The sequence below is a fragment of the Sinohyriopsis cumingii genome, chromosome 9 (genome assembly GCF_028554795.1).
Source record: "Sinohyriopsis cumingii isolate HCF-2022 chromosome 9, ASM2855479v2, whole genome shotgun sequence".
Lineage (NCBI taxonomy): Eukaryota > Metazoa > Mollusca > Bivalvia > Unionida > Unionidae > Sinohyriopsis > Sinohyriopsis cumingii.
Window position 1 is genome coordinate 122,699,850 of NC_142969.1, and position 13,670 is coordinate 122,713,519.

General features: G+C 35.6%; 1 protein-coding gene across 11 annotated transcripts in view; it reads left to right on the plus strand.

Moving 5' to 3' along the window:
* LOC149792818 (poly(rC)-binding protein 3-like) overlaps positions 1 to 13,670 on the plus strand; it is a 274,568-nt gene that overhangs the window by 137,497 nt on the left and 123,401 nt on the right. For all 11 annotated transcript variants that reach the window (XM_089971275.1, XM_089971288.1, XM_089971285.1 and 8 more), the window contains one exon: positions 981 to 1,159. The gene's annotated coding sequence lies outside the window, so the exon portion shown is untranslated. The remainder of the gene's footprint in view (positions 1 to 980; positions 1,160 to 13,670) is intronic.

Here is a 13,670-nt window from a genome sequence, read left to right on the forward strand (position 1 = left end):
AAAAATGTCTGGTCCCTTGAGTTATCTTTTACAGTCTGTATTAATGCAGACTTCAAATCCTACCATGTCATTCATTTTGATGGACGTATTTATAAGCAATGTTATTTTCCATTTCCATAAGGCTTTCACAGCAGTGTTTTTGGGATAGGGTGTCTGAGTGTCATCCAGGAATTCTTGGGTCCTGCTTCATTCAGTATTGGTGAAAAAATTTATGGTTTGATTAGGCAGTCTAAAAACTGTATATGAAGTCATTTTATACTGAAAGCTGACACCAGGATCAGTGCATCATGTGACCACTTAGGATTCGTACAGTTTCTGTTGTACATTCCAACTGCAAACAACTTGAACTTTTATCTGCCTTCACATAATTTGCCAGCAGGTCTGAGTCTATTATTTTTTATGTTGATTGCTTTTAGCAAACTGCATAGATATGTCAACACATATATTGGCACAGCTGGATCTGAGTAATTTGCAGTTGGATTTGACTTTTCAGCAAATGTATAAAATCGTCTTCAATGTCTTTCATTTGCAGTGTTTGAACCATGTTACCATACAGGTATACGACAGAGAGCAACAGCTTGTAGCCACTGCTTATGAAGATCTTGGAACTCTTTTTTTCCTTCTCCCTTCTTAGAAGAGTGATTGGCATCAGTTTGTAAATTACAGGGATCCTCCAGGAATGGGCAGGCTCGATTGAGCCTCAGGTTTAAAAAAAATAAAATATAATAGAGACAGTTGAGATGAATACATTTTTGAATGGACTGTATATACGAAAATTTGAAATGTAAAGTATTTTTTTCTCCAAGAGCAAGAGAGACTCAATTCATTAGATTTTTTATCGCCCTGTAAATTTTCAATTTTTTAAAATTTTGCATAGCTTTATATAGGAAAGTGAGTTATCAGCTGGTTCTTTAGGGAGCAGCTTAATTAATGCTTGTCTCTTGTTTCTATATTTTTATGGAATTTCATTCACTTTTCAGGCCAGTATCCAGTATCTTAGTTGACCATTGATGGACTATGATACACAGAACACTACAGTGACTCCCTAGTTATTTTGTTCCCATATTTCTTGGTACAAAGTTCACCAGTTAGACTGCAGCAAAGTTCACTTCACCTGAATATAGACAATCACAGCTCACCTGATTTGCCCAGTTCACAGGTAAATAATTTCTGACAACTTCATGAGTGCATACAATGACAAGTTCAAGATCATGCAGATTTTGTTTTTGTCGAGGCCACATTAGTGGGAAGCAAGAAAAAACAGTCACTTTTCTCTTTTGGCGCTGGCATGGGTAGTTAATGGTTTTCATTTTTGGTTATACATCTAAACAATGGGATAGATTCTCATTGTACTTTGCATGAATCATTCTGAAGCTAAGATGATCCTTCTACGACTTTGACAACACCATATGGCTTTTAAAAAAAAGAATTTCGTCTGAAGGGTGGATGACCAGGCATTTTAAAGGTATTTTGAAGCATTCCGTATCCATGTAGGTTTTCATTATTTGACTGTTGACAGTAGTGCTTTCTACCAGCAGTAGCAAAACATGTCCTTTTAAGGACCAGTGAATTAAGTGTTTTAAAGATATGGGATTTTCTTTCAAACCAGGATATTTTGTTTTCTTTTACCTCAAAAATTGTATATTTATCTCAAGCAATATAGCCCACACCCCTTAAATACTCTTTCCCTTTGACAGGAAATTAGCTACAAACTGTATTCTGTATGCTGTATATAGTATGTAATGAGAAAAAAAGTTGTTGTTGTAAGGTTTAATGCCATTTTTCAGCACATGATAGGCTATACATGGCAGCCAGTATAACTGGTTAAGAAAGAACCCTGGAAAATCCAGGAAGAACCACTGACCCACGAGAAGATACTGGCAGGCTTTCTCACGTACCTACATTAGCCGAGCCTGAGCTTCAAACCCACACAAACAGAGGTGAGATGGCAGTGATCTGGAACGGTGAGCACTTTAGACTACTCGGCCACTCAGGGCCCCGAGAAAAATAAGAAAGCACTTTTTGGACTTTGACCACACTGTCTTCTTTGCACTGTATCTAGTATGTAATGAGAGAAAAAGAAAGCACAAAAAGAAAGCACTTGTTGGACTTTGACCAAACTTGTCTCCAACATTGCACAGCCACAATTGTGTCTCACAGCATGTCCAAATTTATGTTTACCATATAAAGGATGAAATATGTACTTTGATTTCTCATTATTAGTCATTTTCACTATGCATGTTTAGAGTGAAAACTAAGAAAAAATTGTATTGAACAAAATAATGATAATAATAATAATAAAGATTTTATTTAGAGAAGGTAATTCAATTAGTTACAGAACGAATCTACCTTGAGGCCTTCTATCTGTTATGTACAATATATACAGTATATACAACATGATGTGAAGAATCTGGTTTGACACTAAATAAATAAGTGATTTTAAAAATCATAGTATCGAGCTTAGATCACATGCACAGGCATCTGTGAACACATAAACATATATAAAATATCCTGCATGGAAAAATTCAACTCTGAAAATGATGCAAAACTACAGAAATGCAGACGGTATTTATTGTACTAGAACTGTTCAATTGTCTAAAGATTTCATCCATTTGAGACATTGATTATGAAAAGAAGAAATGCCAGGAGCCTGCCTTATATCACTGGAAATGTTGTTCCATACCAGTGGACCAGTTTATTGAAAACTACTTGAAACAGTTCCTTCTTTGGCCTTGATATAATGTAATTTTTACATCTTATGGACCTTACATTTGGAATACCATCAGCATCTCTTTGGTGAGAGATATTGCTTCGATAGACAGGAATGGCTTTTCTGGATACTTTTATGCATCAGTTTGGCCTTTCTAAGAGATATTCTTTCATGTATTGTTAAACTCTTTATATCATTCATTGCATCCTGGAAATTGTCTATACATTGATCTAGAATTAAATGGCAAACCCTCTTTTGGAGTCTTAAAATTGTTGCTATGTTTGAATTAGAGGTATTACCCCAAATTACATTACAGTAGTCCAGATATGGCTGAATATAACTTTTATAATAGATGACCCTATACTGAAGAGGAATGTACGTTTTGATTTTCTTCAGTAGCCAAAGATAAGAATTAACCTTTTTTGAAACATGTTTAATGTGAATAGATCAAGTAAGATTGCTATCTACAAATACACCCAAGAATTTTATCATGACATGTCATATTAGGGCTCGCTTTGTCAAATATAACCTGGATTTTGTCACTATCTAGCCTTGCTCATTTTTTTTGCTTTGTAACTAGTAGGGCTTTCATTTTTTATGTATTTATGATCATACTGTTTTCCTTGCACCGTACTTGAAGTCTGTTGAGAGCATCTTGTAAGTTATTTTCAAGTACCATTTTGGTTTTACCCATCTCAGATAGTGTAGTATCATCTGCATAGAGGTCAGTGGAAAAAATTGAAGTTCCAATCTTAAGAGGTAAGTTGTTGATAAATGGAATGAATAACAGAGGCCCAAGGATAGTGCCCTGTGGTACTCCACAAATAATATTTTTACTTTGAGAAAGTTGACCATTTAAAGATACTTTTTGCACTCTGTTGGTTAAGTAAGAAGTAAACCAGTTTATGGAGTTTTCACTGCATTGATAGATTTTTAGTTTTTCAAGCAAAATTTCATGGTCTACAAGATCAAAAGCTTTACAAAAATCAACCATAATAGTACCTACCATTTCTCCTTGATCTAATGCTTTCTGGAGGACTCTTTCATCATATTTTATTTTGGGGCTTGTGGGGTGGATGCATAATTTCTTGACATGATGGAAATATGGCCATATTTATTTCAACAGATAATGAATTTTGATCCGATTTTTTAACTAGTCCTAACATTGGTGAGTAGCACCCAACAGACTAGGTGGTTTTATGCCAGTCACATGGCCTCCTGAATCAAACATACAAAACACAACATGCCTTCTGAATCAGTTATATATGCCTGACATTTGATAGGACTGATTTTTCAAGTTGAAGATCAGGAGTTTCTGCTAAGAAACACATGTTCAGGCTTGTAAAGAGTAAAGGAAAAGTCAACTAATCCCAGTTTACTTATTTTGACTGAAAGTCACAGACGGGTACTGACCTTATCTTGTGCTTAAAATATACATTGCAACAGGTGTGAAATTACCTGAGGGCTTATTTAAGGGTACAGTGTAACCATTAGTAGGATATAATTTCTTGCCTCAACCAAATTTTAGAGTAGGCCATTTGATTTCATGTATAGATAGGACTTTCCAGTAAATAGTCAAGTCATTTAAAAGACACAGAGTAAAGGAAAAGTCAAACTAATCCCAGTTTAAATGCATAGTGTGTGATGATGACTACAGTTTTATACTTGACGGACAGAAAAATCAATGGTGTTGCAATTTGTTTGTTTGTTTGTGGCAGCATAGTCTTCCTCCCCTACAAAATTAAATGGTTCTTTTCAAAGTCAATGTCCTTTACACAACACGTAGTCTCTGTTTTGGAGTATAATGTAATGCACTTCTTCATTATCGTAATTTATGTCTTCATTTGTCATCACATTTTAAGTAAATGGAGGATTTTGCCAGATTTTAGGATATATTGGTAAGTTAATATATAATGATTTAAAAACTGGAATACGTGACAAAATGTGTACATATATTGGAGTTAACTTGCTGTAGGGATGAAGGGGGAGGGTTATGTAGAAAAAAATTACAATAGTTCTGAAGAAATCAATGCCTGACAGCAACTCACAATTTATCTTTATCCCAGAGACACAAATGCCTGATTCATGAATATCTCCTGAAAGGTGAACATTAACCAGAGTGCATGCCCTCAGTCTACTGACTGTGGGATACAGTTTTGTCTAGTATATCAACTTTCACCATATGAGATGGAGGTTGTTTTAAGTTAACTCAACTTAAAAGAATTTTTGATGATGTCCCCCCACCCACCCACTCCCGAGAAAATTTTGGACTTGATGGAATGTGGTTTATATTGCAGCCTTTAACAAGGGGTTTTCACCAAAAAGACATGTTGTGCTATCTAGTTGGATCTAAATGAAAATGGCACTGATCTGACAACCAGTATCAACACCATAGTATCCATCTTGAAAATCGTTTTGCTGTTCCAGAATGTAAAGCCATATCAACATCGGGTTTCAACTAGAAGACTATTTTATATCTGATTTGTTCTGATCTAAAATGATTCTGATGTGACCTCCAATCTGGCCACCACGGTGGCCATTTCTCTGTTACTTCAATTCATCTTAGGTATATAGTCATATCAACTTGAGCTTTTCACCAATAGACTTATGATTATCTGGTTTACCTAAATGAAAATAGAGCTGATATTGGGGGGCCCCGAGTGGCCGAGTGGTCTAAAGCGCTTTCCGTTACGGATCACTACCATCTCACCTCAGTCTGCGTGGGTTCGAGTCTTGGATTCGGCCAATGTGGGTATGTGAGAAAGCTTGCCAGTAGCTTCTCGTGGGTTGGTGGTTCTTTCCGGGGTTTTCCCGGGTTCTTCCTCCACCATTAATACTGGCCGCCATGTATAGCCTATCATGTGCTGAAAAATGGCGTTAAACCCTACAACAACAACAACAACAACAACAACAGCTGATCTTGCATTCACTATCGCTGCAGTAGTGGCTAATTTATCGTTTTATTATTGCTTAAAAATATTAGAGATGGTTTCATGTAATTGTATTATCTTGAATACCTTGGAATCCTCTTTGACCAGTAGATCATCAGTCCCTTCGAGGGGCTCTTGTTTAAAATCAATGTACTTACATATTCTTGAACATGAATGATAAAGAGATTTGTTATTACTTACTTGTAAGAGAAAGACATCATTATTATGGTCTGCTGTGAAAATGTAAGACCACAGTAAAATGGAATTATTTCATTTCCCTTGAGGTGTATCAAGGTACACAGTCTTTTAGAAAAATGACAGCGCTTATAGCAGTACAATGAGCTTTTTATTGGGGTTTTTTGGGGGGAGGGTATTTTTGATAATACTCTAAATATCAGATATCATGATCAAGTAAGCCTCTTTATTAATTTTTTGATAGCTAAGCATAAGCCAATTACTGTTAAGTATTAGAACAACTCAGCACTGTTCATTGCATTCCCATAATTGTTAGTCCTATTTCATACCAGTCTTGACTCCTGTGCAGCCCTTATTCGTGCATTTTAATGGGGGGAGGAATGTAAAAGTCAACCTCTATTTTTCTTTAGTGCACATTGTTCGACATCTGTGTTGGCTGTAGCAGTGGCCAGATTCATTAAGGCAAGAATGGCTGTAAGATGGCAGTTAATTTTGGTTTTAAAATGGCATTTTTTGCCATCAAAACATTTAAAGTGTGCAGTAGTCTGCCAAAAAAATCCAGACAGTTGCTATTGTAATATATTTTTGAGGCTGAATTAATGGCAAATGGACTGATTTATTGGGTTAAAAAAAATTGAATAAATACACAGTTGGCATTTAATCAATGAATTATTGGTTTTGAAAAAAATAATTGAGAAAAAGGTAAATTATTGTAATTAATTTTGGCAGATAAAGATCGAACACACAAGTTAAATGAGGGCAAAATCCAGAAAGGAAAATTCCATGGCACTCATTTCATTTGAAACAGGTTTTCAAGCTGTGAATATTTTTACAGGTTACTTCAGCATTTGGTAAAATGTTTATAACATTAATATGCATCCAAAGAAGTGCAGTGCAGACAAGAAAGTTAAGGTGGCAAAAATGTGAAAGCAAAAAAAAGATTACTGCATATACTTGCTTATAAGTAGAGTCAAGCTGCAAATAGCTACAATTCAGATCTGCTGTTATACAATGCACTTGCAGATCGAGGTAGATGTTGTTTGTTCTGCTGATTACTGCACAGACCCAGATCTGCTGATGTTTTATGTGAAGGCAGATCTGGGTCTGTGCAGTTTGCAGTTGGACTCATGCGAGCATAGATAATAACTTATTTATGAACTATCCAGTATTTTTCGACTTTGAAAACTTGAATTTACTCGTATGTTTGAGGACATGTGGACACACTGTTCCTTACTCATATGTACATAGGTACATTTCTGCAACACCCATAAATTTCTGTTGAGCAATTGTTGTATTTATTCCTCAAAAGACTGGCCTAGAAATCATAATGTTCTTGCATTTATTTTCTGTTTGAGATTTTTCAGCCAATCACAGAGAGCATCATGTTTGAAAACAGTTAAAAGACTGGCTCATCATGAAAACTCTATGTAAATAAAACTTGAAATTAAATGATCACCTACATTTGAACTTGTCAAAACATTATCAGCAAATAAAGATTTGATACTTTGTGTGCATGTCATTCATATCTGATAGTCAAGGACCCAAGTTGAGAAAAATCAGAATATTATTGCATGATTCTAGCCGTATTAACTCATTAACCCCTGGAGGTTTTTGTTGTTTTCACCTGAAATGCAAGTAGGAAACACATTTTTGGGGCTATTTCTGAATACATCTTAATACATTGACTTCTAATGCATTGTTGTGTTTGAAACATTGTTTTTCATGAGCTATTTCACTTGTGCATGAGCAGAAGGATAAAAGTTGGAGTCTGTTTTTATTTTGCTTAACTGACCCATCATTTTCATATCGAGACCACACTTTATTCCAAATGCCCATCTTATCCTACTTTTTGGAAAAGTTTGCCTGTCTGTGTGCAATTCAGACCAATCTGCCTAAGATCTGAGGCCAAAAAGTCTAAAATCCAGACACAAAATCAGATTCCAACCACAGGAAAATTTTTGTTGGAAAAAAATCAGATCCCACTACTACCTCCTGACGCACAGAATGAGGCGCCATGGGTTAATGAGATAAAATTATAATCTGTCAAAGTTTTTGGGCTTTGAGCTTTGGTTTCTTGCTCAGAAAGTTCCTTGAATATAGGGCTGTAGTTGTTCCCAGTTCTGGAAGGAGAACTATTATACTGGAGTGCTATGGGTATCTTGGGTCTTATAGATATTGATTCTGTTTAAGAACATGAGGTCCGACCATTATTTTGGAAACAGAGATATTCTTGGGTGTATTTTTAAAATACTCATCAGCAATCACAACATTTTCCTGAAATCAACTAGTGATGTAGAACTAGTACCTTATGGTAATGTTGTATATATTTGTACATGATAGGTCATGCCTTGCAGAAAAAAAACTGAAAAATTAAAGTACCTCAAAACCCATGATAACATAGAAACCTACCATACTCACCACTGGACAGCAAATGTATGGTAGGGAATTAGTCTGATGGCATACTATAAATGATGAGGGAGAAATCACTGTTCATATTTATTATACATTATTCCATTTTATGAGATCTGAGCCAAATTTGTTTAGTCTAAATAAATACTGGTGCATATTCTGGAGATCCTCCCTCCCCTCCACTTTATAATAGATCAGAGCCAACTGTGTATACTTCTTTTATGTGATATCCAAATTGAATTAAGTGGCCAATGGGATTGTTAATAGAAACACCAATTTGCTATATTCTTCCAATTATCAGACAATGGAGACACATTTAGAACCCCAGATAAAATCAAAGACAAATGTGGCCATGCTTAGGGCTGCTGATTACAGTAGAGATTCCTTGCCTCTCCAAACACACAACTGTCAAGCATGGAAGAGAAAACAGATGGTGATGGAGTGAGAATAGCCATATCTCTCATACCTCATCCACACTTATGATTATCAGCTGTTAACACTTCTATCTATCCTTATCTTAGCTCATCTTCATGTATTGCCCATTGAACTGAACATGTATCTGACTGGGAACAAGCCCATAAGCACCTCATGCAGCAGCTTCAGTAGAAAATATTTTAAATGGAAACTATAAATTGGTAAAAAAAAATATTAATATTAATAATATAATATAAATATTAATGATTTTGCTTGTTCAGGCATAGAGGTAAACTTCTCTTAAATAATCTACTTCTTTAAACCAATGAGTGTATTTATTCGATGAAGCATATTGCAATGGTTTCTTTCATTTTGTTAAGTCTCAGCGTTTAGCTGACAGTTTTGTTTTCACTCCTGCATCTTAATTTTAATACAGTATGCTAAATTATACATGTTCATTAATTAATCCAACACTATTGGCCACTTTTTTTAGCATTGTGGAAGCTGATGGGGTTTGTCAAGCATTGCTGCATTATCAGTGCTTGGGTAGATGTATACTTTGAACAGTGGTCGATGAGTGTTACAGCAGTCATATCAGTCATAAAACTGTATTACCTGTCTATACGATGCTCTTGAAACACATTTATACATGAATTTATGGTACAAGATCTTTAATTACAGTATCTATCCTATGATAAGAGCAGAGGGTCCATCAGATAAACTTGTCCTAAAGTAGGGCTGGGTTTAAACTTGTCCTGAAGTAGGGCTGGGTTTAAACTTGTCCTTAAATAAGGCTGGGTTTAGATATCACAAGTAATATTTGCCCAGATTTTGTAAAAGTAGGTGGGTTTGTCATCAGATACATATGGTATTATGCATTAAACAGACAGTGGGATTAATAGACCTATCGTTAGATAATCAGAAGTTTGGCTGCATATATTAATAGTTTTACAATTTTACAAACTTTGAAAGGTGGTTTTGGAATCAGTAAAGCAGAGCTCCTTGTTTGTTGCACAGCTGCAGTATTCAAATAAAAATGTTAGTGTAATATTACTATGTACCCGCACATTGTATGGCACGGTTTTCTATCTCACCTGCCTAAATATACTATATATCCTCACTTGTAAGTCAAGCTTGCTACAAACTGCACAGACCCATATCTGCCCTCGAATAATGCACCAGAAGATCTGAGTGTGTGCAGTTTGTTTGGAGTAATTAGTAGAACAAACAACATAGACCCTGATCTGCAGGTACGTTATGCTATGGCACATCAGGATCCATGTTGTTTGCAGTTTGACTCATAAGCAAGTATATACAGTAAGTTTTTTTCATCCTAAGACTATTCACAGACAAGGCATTGTGTTATAGGGAATCCATGTGTTCTAAAACCTTTTTATGAGTACTTAGAGACAAAGACACAAGGAAATCTGGTTCTCTTGAACCGTTTTTGTGGTTTATTCTTATTTTTATTAGGGTTACATAAAAAAGTTATGCCGTCATGACCTTGCATAACCCAAGTCTATTATTTCTTTTAATGTTACACCAGCTCATTTACCCTCACTTGGCTGCTGTATTAAATGTCAGGACTAGGCAGTTTTTGGATATATTTATAATCTAATAGTAAGTGGGGTTTACTTTAGCAACTTTTCATAGATATTTCAAACATGGTATCTTGGGTTTTTTTCTACCTTTTTGCATATGCATCTGTCTGTCTGTATGACTAGCTACCCAGCTGTTGGCATTGAGATGTCTCTGTTACTGACAAAACATATGGACATTATTAGCTCTTAAATCACTGGCTAGTGCAGAGAGGTATGTTAGGATAATGAAGAACTCTTGTAAAGAATATGTGTGCTACTGACATGTGGTGCCATTTAAGCTCAGGATGATTGTACAAACATTCCTAACTGAACTTATTTCTCAAAAAAAAACATGCTGCTGCTGGCATCTTCAGATGTATGTTTCAATTGTAGTTTTATCCCAGTTGCATATATGTATATTCTCATGAAGCCTTGACAGATCTTGTGAGAACGGAATAAATACATGCAAGGGATTTGTCTCCATGATGAGGGCAATGTCATCACTACCATTTATCACACACATACACACACACACACACACATACACACACACACACACATACACACACACACACACACACACACACAGAGTTTTCATTTTTGAACCAAGGTCAACTGTATGTGAGGCAACCATATATACAGATGGCCTTTAGAGCATATTTGCTGGTCATAATGTTAGTGATATCTATTGATAGGCAGTTAGAATTTTTTAAAATAATATTTCATTCCAGGGAATTAATTGTTACAATCATTTCTCTCAGACTATCGTGTGAGGGGGTGTGTGTGTGTGTGAGGGTAAATTGTGGCTGGTACATGAATACTGGGAACCTCTGTTGCCTATAATAAAGGAATAGGTGATGTCTGAGTCCCTAAGCCTCGTCTTTATCCACTGTCGCTGATCTCAGATAAGGTCAGCATAATAGAATCAATCTATTTTAATCGAAAGAAGGCATTTGATTTTGTAAGCACTCATATAGGTGTTGAAAAGTTCTTTCTGCAGTTTTTTAAATAAATATATTTCCCAGATATGATATCTTACCAACAGAACCCATTAAGGGAATTTCCACAGCACCTCGTGAAGCCCTAGTGAAATAAACTATGTGCCTCAGGGCTCAATTGCAGGATCTGTATTGTGGCCCATAGTGAAAGAGGTCACCATGTTGCCATAAATGCATCACATTGTTCACATCATCAGATTGTTTTTGGACAAATGGAGTACATTCAAAATAAAAACGAGGAAGTTTATGCTAAATTCATTCTGCCTTTATGTGTATTTGGACAATACCATTTACAAGTGCAAAAAAAAAATTCCCACATTTGTGATAATTATACATATGTGAATTAATTATTTTTTGCGTTTTTAAAAATGGCTTTTAGGTTTGTAACTATTTTATGTAAGACAGGAAGCATTTATTTCACATGTAAAATTCTTTCTCACTTATGTAAAACAGTTTGTCCACATATGTGAAAGAAAATTGTGCTGAAACAAATTGTCAAGGTACCATTTTCAGTGCATTATGATACAAGTCAAAAATACATTCCTTAGTTTACTTCAGTTTTTATTTGTAGGAAGATTAAGACTTGAGTTGTTCAAAGGTGTGAATTTCTATGTGATTTTATGGCAATTTGACCCCTGGGACATTAGCTTGTCAGTTGGGGTTAAGAAACTGTTCAAGTGGGCTGTTTTAGGTGTAAAGAAATCACACATTGTTTCACATCATTTCAGCCATTACTAGCATCTGCCTTAGATGCAGGAGGTTGCAGGTTTGAACCACAGGTGAGTCATAACAGGGACTTATAAAAATGGTACTGACAGCTGTCACTAGGCGCTCAGCATTGAGCGGTTAGCATTGGGACTGGTTGGCCTGGTGTTAGGATAATGTGACTGGGTGGGACACAGTGCTACATGTGTGTGGCATGATGCCCCAGTGCTAAACATCACTATAAACTGTCACACTGCAGACATCATAGCGCTATGAGTGGAAAATTGTTTAAGCTATGTGAACAATCCAAATCACACACACATACAAGAAGCCATTACACATTGTGTCACATTATCATAGTTCCTTAGCTGTTAAATGTCTTGTTGATTACGAGTGAGTTCATTATGACAGATAACAATGACACTGAATTAATGCAGCTGGTGAAACATTCCACACATTAGGTCAAGACAATAACACACCGTAAGACCAGCTTTAGGCAGATCTTAATCTAGCTAGTAAGTGGTGTACAAAATGAAATGGAAATGTCCAATCTATTGTCTCTATGAACATGATATAGATCATCATTGCCAAATCCCATTCATGTCTGTAAATGGTGAATGCCATATGTATTTGCTTACAAGACTGATCAAACTGCAAACTGTTCAGGCCCAGATCTGCTGCTGCATAATGTGCTTGCAGATCTCGATCTGTGTACTTTGTTAGGACTAAATCAACGGAAGAAGCAACATAGACCCTGATCAGCTGGCACATTATACAACTGCAGAAGGGAGTATATATGTTAATTAATTATCCATCTAAGGTAGAATTATTATGTTAATTATAAAGTAATTTTTAATCATCATGTACATCATGACTGTAACACTCGAGCATCCAAACTAAACTTTCTACAAAGGCGAACTTCTGCAAGGAAACTGATTTACTGGTATTCAAAATATGTATTACTTTATATTGATTGCTGTTGTACAGATAAACATTGGTTCATGAACACAAATTAATATTAATCATATTGTCAGACTTCAGAAGTACAGTTAGAATTATACTGTATGTCAATCCAGCTACGCCATCAGCTGACATATCAGCTGGCCTAATCCTTGTGACAATTTATAATTTCAAATTGTGGTGGGAGTTCTTTTCTTTTGATGGTGCTTATCAATGTCTAGATGATGATTATCCATAGTGTTTTAGCCTGGATTGTTGTGATTAATTTATAAAACCGGAGACTTCGCCTGGGAGACAAACCTTAAACCATTAACTTACCCAATCAGAACTTGGGATTTTTCTAACCACCATTACTAACACATGCCCCTCCAAGCTTGGAAAATTTTCCTTTGACAAATTTTTTAGGAAGTACAAATGCTGTTTCTGCAGCATTTCAACACTTGGCATTTCAGTAAGCAAAACACATTCTTCACTTCTATCCAGATTTACCTGACATTGTCATCAAATGAAACATAATTAATAATCAGTCAAGTCTCAGATGTACTAAAGAGCTAGCATCATTAAACATGCCACAGATTTAACTCAGTACAAAATCATATAATTCAATTTAAAAATTATTACTTGTTGCAATGACATCTGCAAAATTTAACATCACCTTACTGATGAGATTATTTACTCATGTGCTTGTCTAAACCAGTAATTCTGCCTATACACACCAGTCTAAACCAATAATTCGGCCCATACACTCTTAAATGAAATTAAACCTTTG